Genomic DNA, 9,000 nt, shown 5'->3' with positions numbered 1-9,000 from the left:
GTGTGTGTGTATATGTGTATATATATATATATATATATATATGGGAGAATTTACAACAACAGACGAAGACAGGTGGTGTAAACAACAAAAGGATGTATTAGTTTAACGCTTGAGAATAGAGAAAGTCTTTAACGTTTAGAGCTACGCTCTTCAACAGAAAGAATGCGGAGAAAACAAGGAGAAAAACATGGAGAAAAAAAAAATATATATATATAAAAATATTTATTACAGAATTTGTTTTTGAAAATGTACCTGAATTTGAAAAACTTGTAGTTGTTTTTAAATAAATTTATTTACATACATACCAAGCTAGTTACAACAATTTTCTGTTTGTCAATGTATATAAAAGAATGGGATTTTAACAGAATTTTAAATTACGAAGTAGAAATGTTCACAAAATTGAATGAGAGGGGTAGATAATATCAAACGTGATGAGAGAAGAATATAAAAATGTGAATTACTAAAATTTCAGTCATATTGAGTTAATATAGAATAATTGGACAAGAGAAAGTAAATAAAAGGGTTTATTCACAGTTTCTATCGTCTTGTGTATAGTTCTTTTTTCTGTTTTTGGAGTGTTTTGGAATCATATATATATGATTTTATGTGAAGAAGATCTAATTGGTGTTTCATTATAATTCTGATGATGTCTTATTCTTTCTGGTGGATGTTTTTGGTCAAAACAGATTTTGTTTCGGCATTAGTGTTTTGGTTGGTTGGTTGGTTGGTTGGTTGGTTGGTTCCCTGTACATAGGAACAGGTTTTGATTAGTAGTAGATTTTGTGATGTCACTTTATTTTGATAAAGAACCTGTTTTTTGTTTTGGCCAAGTTTGGCATTTTGCTTGGTTGACTTTCCTGTAGGGAATGGTCATCAACCATATATGAATATATGTATATATATGTATATATATGTATATGTATACAGCCACCAGAAAGAATATAACATCATCAGAATTATAATGAATCAAAAATTAAATCATCTTCACATAAAACCATATATATATATATATGCACAAGAAATTCTCTGATTCCAAAACACTCCGTTAAAAGTGAAAAGCCCTGTACACAATGGAATAAAGAACTACATGCAAGACGATAGAAACTGTTAAAAAAAACCCTTTTTTTACTCTCTCTTGTTTGTGTATTTCATAATAACTCAATATGACCGAATTTTTAATAATCCACATTTTTTATATTCTTTGCTGATCGTTTTTGATATTATCTACCTCTGTCATTGAATTTTGTGAACATTTAATCATTTAAAAATGTTTCCAGCTTTGTAATTTTAAATTCTGTTAAAATCCCATTATTTTATATACATTTATACCACTGATAAGCAGAAAATTGAAACTAGTATGTAAATAAATTTATTTAAAACAACTACAAGTGTCTACCAAATCCACTCACAAGGCTTTGGTCGGCCCAAGGCGATAGTAGAAGACACTTGCCCGAGATGTCACACAGTGGGGACTGAGCCCAAAACCATGTGGTTGGTAAGCAAGCTACTTACAACAAACCCACTCCTGCGCCTATATATATATATATAGATATGCACATACACACATACAAAGTGAGAGAGAGAATGTGAGAGAGAAAGAGTGCAGAGAAATAAAAGTAGAGATGCTGGACATTCGCTAGTTCTTTCTTCAGTTTTCAGTCTCCTATTTCTTTACCGTTAATATTTCACTCTTCCTGCTACTCCCATCTCACTACTAGTTTTTACATTACACTCTCTCCAACTTTCTTTCTTGCATTTCTCTTTGTTTTTTTCCCCTGTTCCTCCTCTCTTTCTCTCTGTCTCTCTCTCTCATATGTGTTGTGTCTCCACTCCGACTCATCTCTCTCTTTTGCTTTCTTCTTCCTGCCCTGTTTATCTTTTGATTCTTCCTTCTTCCTTGTTTTCTCCCCCACTTCTTTACATCTCATTCTTCCTCTCTTTTCTTTCTTCCCATCTTTTCTTTCTTCCTGTCTATCTACTGTCACCCAATCTCACTAATGTCTATAATTTTCTTTCTCTTCTCCAGCTGCTTCCAGCTTCCACATCTCTCTGTATCTTTACACTACTCTTTATGCCACAAGGGAGGTGAGTTGTCTTCCCCAATCCTCTCTCTCTTTATATCTATTCTTTCCCCCTCCCTCTCTCTCTCTCTCTCTCTCTCTCTCAATTTACACCTTCACTTTAATCTCTATCCATCTGGCTGTCTGTCTATCTGTTTGTCTGCTTGTTACTTCCTCCACTCTGACATACCACTCACCACTTCTTTATCAATTTTAATCCTGCAATGAAACAACTTCATTTGATGTCAGCCCCCACTACCCTCATCACACACACACACACACACACACACACACACACACACCCCACTATCTTGGATAAGGATTCTTATCTTTGAGGTTATAATTTCTTGTTGTTCTTCTATTCCTTCACATTCTTCATGTGTGCTTTCCACCCTGCTGTCCACATCATCATCTTCACTCACTCACACACACACACACACACTATCCTACCCATTCAGTGCCCTGTAGTGATCAGTGATTTAGTAGTCACTTAAGATAACAGTGTCCCCTTAATTAACATGAACAATGAATGAAAAAGGGTTACTCAAAAAGAATTGGTTGGTTGGTTGGTTACTACTTGGCATTTATCTGACTCCTTCTCCTCCACCTATAACCATTGCACTTTGCCCTTGTCACCACAACATCCATATCACCAACTCTATCCCCCACCACCGTCATAACCAGACATTCCAGCACCAACTTCACAGAAAATATCCATTCCATTTACTCTAACTTCCACTGCACAGACACGTAGTTGTACATGCCCAGCGCAGTTGTGGTTGGCAAACTTCATACAAGGGGTGCTGCAAACTTCCTAGCTTTAAAAGTGTTATGAAAGGCCTGGTTGGAGGCCCAGCCTTTAGAGTTCTTTTACAGGGCTTAGAAAAACTGAAGGACTGCTGCAATAAGTGTGTGAATCTTACAGAGGGATATGTTGAATGAAATCATAAGTAACTGACCTCCTGTATTTTCTTTTACACAAAGCCAGGAATTTTTCAGCACCCCCTTGTGTGTACGTACACACACACACACACACACATATATATATATATATATATCCTCAGATGCAGTGCATGCATGTACATAGTTGTTTGAAAACTACTTCTAAAAAGCTACCAGCAAATTTTATCTTTAAAGATAGTCATACATAATGCAATATATGTATACATATAGGGAGAATTCACAAAAAAAAAAACAACAGACGAAGGCAGGTGGTGTAGAAAACAAATAGATGTATTAGTATAACGCTCGGGAATTGAAAAAGTCTTTAACGTTTCGAGCCTACGCTCTTCCACAGAAAGGAACACAGAAAGAAACAAGGAGAGAAAAAAATGTGTGTAGTATGTATACATATATATGTATGTGTGTATATATATATATATATGGATGTATGTATCTGTGTACATCTGTGTTTGCCTACAAATAAGAGGGAGTGCTGAAAAGTGCTAGGGGTTAAGAGTGTTGCAAAAGGTTGGCTAGAGGCTCAACCTTCCGAATTCTATCGCAGGGTTTACAAAAGCTGAAGGTCCACAGCAAGAAGAGTGTGAATCTGAGAGGGGAATATGTTAAATAAAATCATAATTAACTGATTCTCTTGTATTTTCATTTACCAAAAGCTAGGAACTTTTCAGCACCCACCTTGTATATAAATATATATACATATATAAATACACAGGTATTTGAGAACATATCTTTTTGTGGTCATTGCTGCATTTATTGCTAACTCTGTATAATCTTTGTTTCAGAAAATAATAACGGCAAACCCTCAGCTTACTCAAGAAATGAAGATGCATGCTGTTATTGTGGTTATGAAGGCTGAGCATAGCGATTTGGAAATATCTCGATTTTTAAAAGTTGCCAGATCTTTCATCTACAAAGCTTGTAAGGAGCTAGAGACTGAAGATGGAAGCATATCACCAGTATCAAAGCATAAAAAATATTTTAAATGCTCTGAAATCATCAGAATACCTGCATCTTTCCAGCAAGTTCAACAGACCATTGATTACAATCCTAGAAAATTGATGAGATCAGTTGTAAAAGATCTCCATGTTAGAAGGAACAGTCAGAAATATTGTCCATGAAGACATCAGATATAAGTCTTATATGATGAAGGAAGGTCAATTTATCAGAAAAAGCCAAAGAAAATAACTACATCAGATCTAAGAGGCTCTTAAACAAACTGAAAACTCCAACAGAAGAAGATTTGATTTGGTTGTTCTCAAACAAGAAAAACTTCGACCAAGATCAAACAGAAAAATGACAGATGGTTATGTGCAGACCCTTCTGAAGTTCCAAGTGTTATGCATACGAAATTTCCTGCAACTGTCATAGTTTTAGGGGTTGTCAGCAATGAAGGACATGTGATGCCTCCTTATTTCTTTCCACAAGACCTTAGAGTTAACTCTGACCCTTACATTAGGGTCCTGGAAATAATTGCTAATCTCTGAATAAACAGTGTATGCAATGGAAGGTCATATGTGATTCTGTAAGACTCTGTACTTATCACACATGGCTCTAGTAACAGAGGAATGGATGGCTGAAAATTTTCATGATCACATAACCCCTAACATTTGGCCTCCTAATTCCCCAGATCTCAATTCATTGGACTATTACATGTGGAGAGGTTAATGAACATGCCCATAACACCAAAGATTCTTTGAAAGCTGCCATAGTCAGAGTAATGTCCAAAATGATCCAGGACCACTTGATTTGAGCATGTAGGTGATTTAGATCTCATATAGAAGCTGTTGTTGAAGGTGAAGGTGGCTTTTTTGAACAACATTATAGAAAAGAAGGTTTATTTTTATCTTCATAGCATATTTTGATAAATAAAGTTATTATCTGTTATTATATAGCTGTTTTTTTTTTATAAACATAAATCTGTCCTCAAATGTCTTATGCACCTGGTGTATATATAATTCAAATTAATAGAAAAACAAGAAACGAAGACAGGTGTAGGAATAACAATCAAGTGTTTGACACTCAGGAAAAATGGAAAAGTCTTGTATGTTTCGAGCCTATGCTCTTTGACAGAAGGGAATAAGAGGAAATAAACAGAGACAAATTTTGAATCATTTAGAATTTTTCAAACATAATCACCAGTATATCATTAAATTTGCTAAAGTGACCCTGTATGTATGTTTGCATGAATGTATGTATATTTATGTGTGTGCATGTATGTGTATGTGTATGCACGTGTGTGTACACACATACACATATGTAAATTATGATTGTTAGTTTGAAGGTTTAATTCTTTGACAGGACAAAAACGAAATATCCTTGTACCATGCCCTTCATTTCACATTGCTCCACTAAATTCAGCTGAAAACGAGTTCCTGTGGCATCTGGGAATGTGGTATTTGTAACAGAATTGCATTCATCAAATACCTTGAAAATCTGGATAGTTTTAGATTCAAGATCCTATAAGCTCAAGGTAGATTAGCTCACTTGAGAAATTTCCTTCTGGCCATTTCTTTTTGCAATTTTACAAATGAAAAAATATATATTTGACAAAATCCTTTGTAACTCTTATTCTCCAAGTAAAATTCTTTGTCAGCTGATCAAAGCAGGCTTAGGAAAATTATCTTTCTGATGAGGGTTGAATAAGATGGAAATGTGTTTGTAGGTGTCATGTTGACAGCTATCAATACAAAATATAAATAATTTTCTCTTAGCACAAAAACTTAATTTTCTTAGAAACTAATTTATTATTTCTTAGAATTATCTCCCTTTTGACATTCACTAATATTTGTCAGCAAGTCTTTTACTTTTTCCAACTAAGAAACAGATACCAATTCATTAAGAATTTTTGTGTATATCATTCAGTAGATTCTCATTTACTTGATTTATCTAAATTCATGCTGCTGGTCCACTTGATTTATTTCCCTTAGCTCACTCTCTGTAATTATCTCAACACTAACTTAACTTTTGTTTTCTTTTAGTTAATGCTGATGGCATCTCTGAGATTGAAGTAGTTGAGTTTAGTATGACCTAATCGTAATGTAGTATGTTTTTTTCTGTTTTTATTGTGGTAATAGAAAAGATAGAAAATAAGAATAGAGAAAATAAAAAAAATTTAGAACTGACAGATCAAAAATGATAGAAATACAAAAAGGAGCTGAAGAGGCATAAATAATCCAAAATATTATTCTTTTTTGAAAGGCAATACCAATACTAACAGATCATTTAAAAACACTTTCAATATATCAAAGGTGGAAGCAATCAAATAACCATTTTTTATTATTATTTCTTCAGTTTTTTTCTCTCATATTTTCATCTTGAAAAGTCAAGAGGAAAACTGAAGAAAAATTAACCATAAAAAAAAATAAATATAAATAAATTAAATTAAAAAAGCCAAAAAAAAAAATCCGAGAAGTTTTACATCAAATGTATTTAATTTTAAGTTGAGCTTTTTAAAAAGAAATCTTTCAAGTCTGTGGCATTCTCTAATGTCAGTAAATTTGTCTATAGAAGGAAAAGAAGAGTCAATGGTGAAGTCATCACCATCCTCCTCATCATCATTATTATTATTGTTGTTTGCCTACAGCATAACACTCACTTTCACAAGACCTTGCAAAGCCTGAGAAATTACGAAGCTATCTTAGCTTCAGGTTTGTTCTGATCAAACAGACTTATGATCAAAAGTTGTTTCAGCCAACATCACATAATCTTTTTGTACAACTATGACTAACATTCGTCTGTGTTGTATCATTTTTTAAAGAAAATAAAAAGTTTAATTTGAGTGAAACTTGACTGCCATTTCGAGCAAGTTATGCTACCAGATGGAATCTCCTTCACTGAATTTTGTTAATTGACCTGGGACAATATTCTCTCAAGATTGGAGGTCTTTTGTTTGCCTAGTGATCCTTTCAATACAGCTGGCATTCAATCCACTGCTAAACACAGATTTGTAGTTTTTGGTGTTACTCTTACTTGTTTCAGTCCTTTGACTGTGGCCATGCTGGATCACCGCCTTTAGTTGAGAAAACTGACCCCAGGACTTATTCTTTGTAAGCCTAGTACTTATTCTATCGGTCTCTTTTTGCCGAACTGCTAAGTCACGGGGACGTAAACACACCAGCATCGGTTGTCAAGCGATGGTGGGGTGGGGGACAAACACAGACACACACACATACATGTGTGTGTATGTATATATATATATATATATATATATATATACGACGGGCTTCTTTCAGTTTCCATCTACCAAATCCACTCACAAGGCTTTGGCCAGCCTGAGGCTATAGTAGAAGACACTTGCCCAAGGTGCCACACAGTGGGACTGAACCCGTAACCATGTGGTTGGTAAGCAAGCTACTTATCACACAGCCACTCCTGCGTATATGTATTGTTTATTTATATTTTATACAGCACATAATTCCATTTCATTTTCTTTGTTTTCTCTCTAAACCTTGTTCTGCTTTGTGCTCACCTACAGTTTTTATGGTACTTGTAAATAATAAAAGAATATGACATATCTCTGAGCCCTTCCTAAGTAAGACCCTCCATCAGTCAAGGTCAACCTTGTATTTGCAAACCTGGGCAATATTTTTTGATCTGAAGAAGACAGGAAGTTGTCCAAGCAAGTAGGTCTCTCTCTTCTCCAGGCAACCACTGTTTATTCAAGAGAAAGGTTGCCAATACAGCTTAACACCTATGCTGTTTCTAGCAGATTGCAAAGAGCTGGAATAGCTACTGCAAGATATCTTGCCTAACTCTCAAATAGTTTTGCTAATTCCACTGTGCTCGACTGGTATTTTATTTTTGACCCCAAATAGATAAAAGATATAGTAGACTTTGGCAGGATTTGAACTCACAGTACAGAGAGCCAGAACATGTATGGTGAGACCACTGTCACAACCATGACAATGATGATGATGATGACCACCACCACTAGTGCTGCTGCCACCTGCAATTGCTGAGTTTATATTTGTACAGATGGGAATGATTTCACCCAATAAGAATGCTGGGGAAACAGAACTGATAGATCACTAGACTAAGTTCCAAGAAGTACATAATTTTCTTCTGTTATATTCTGAGTTCCAGTCATACCAAGGATCACCTTGATTTTCATCATTCTGGGATTGATAATAAAAGGAATCCATGCTGTGCTGGATTGATTTAGCTGTTTATAGTCATCATTTATATGTAGCCTGATGCTAATAAAAAGCCATTTCACTAATCTTATCAAGAATAATATTCTCATGCTTATATCACTAAACAACAATCAAGCCAATGAGAGCTTCTGTATGTTGTCATTTGTTTCTTGCAAGAAATAACAATAAAATATATCTAAAATTATATTCTATTATTTGAGAAAAGAACTAAGGATGATATAAGTAAAAAGTGACAGAATTGGCAACCAACAACATACTGACTGCTAGTGTGCAGTCCATACATCTTCATGCTGCACAAGTCAATGAAGGAGATTGCGTATAATTGCTTTAACTTTATGAAATAGTAGAAAAATCACCCTCAAATCAACACCTAATGTCTTGAAAAAAAAAAAAAAAGCCATAACTGACAATGTAGTCTTGGATATACAAAACGATGAAATTGTCATGGCTTGAATGCTTTTAAATACAACTCCACTCACCTTGGGCTCTGTTGCACCTTAGCAATGACATACAATCAACTTAATGCTATAGTTGGGCATACTCAATGTATTTAAAAAAGACAAATAAAAAAGAATGTAGTAGATTTTGTTAAACTTGGTGTACTCAAGTTTACCCAATTAGAACAAAGCTGTGGTAGTCAGAAGAATTTTAAGTACAACATAAACCCAGTATTTCAAATACTATGTGAGGGACATTGGTTTCAAAGACAGCAGATAATATCTAACTCATTCACAGTGATGTAACCTGAAGTCATTAGGTGTTTCAGGTCTTACAACAATTAAATGTGTGTGTGTGTGTGTGTGTGTGTGTGTGTGTGTGTGTGT

The sequence above is a fragment of the Octopus bimaculoides genome, chromosome 5 (assembly GCF_001194135.2).
Source record: "Octopus bimaculoides isolate UCB-OBI-ISO-001 chromosome 5, ASM119413v2, whole genome shotgun sequence".
In the NCBI taxonomy this organism is placed as follows: domain Eukaryota; kingdom Metazoa; phylum Mollusca; class Cephalopoda; order Octopoda; family Octopodidae; genus Octopus; species Octopus bimaculoides.
Note: the sequence above shows the minus strand (reverse complement) of the source record.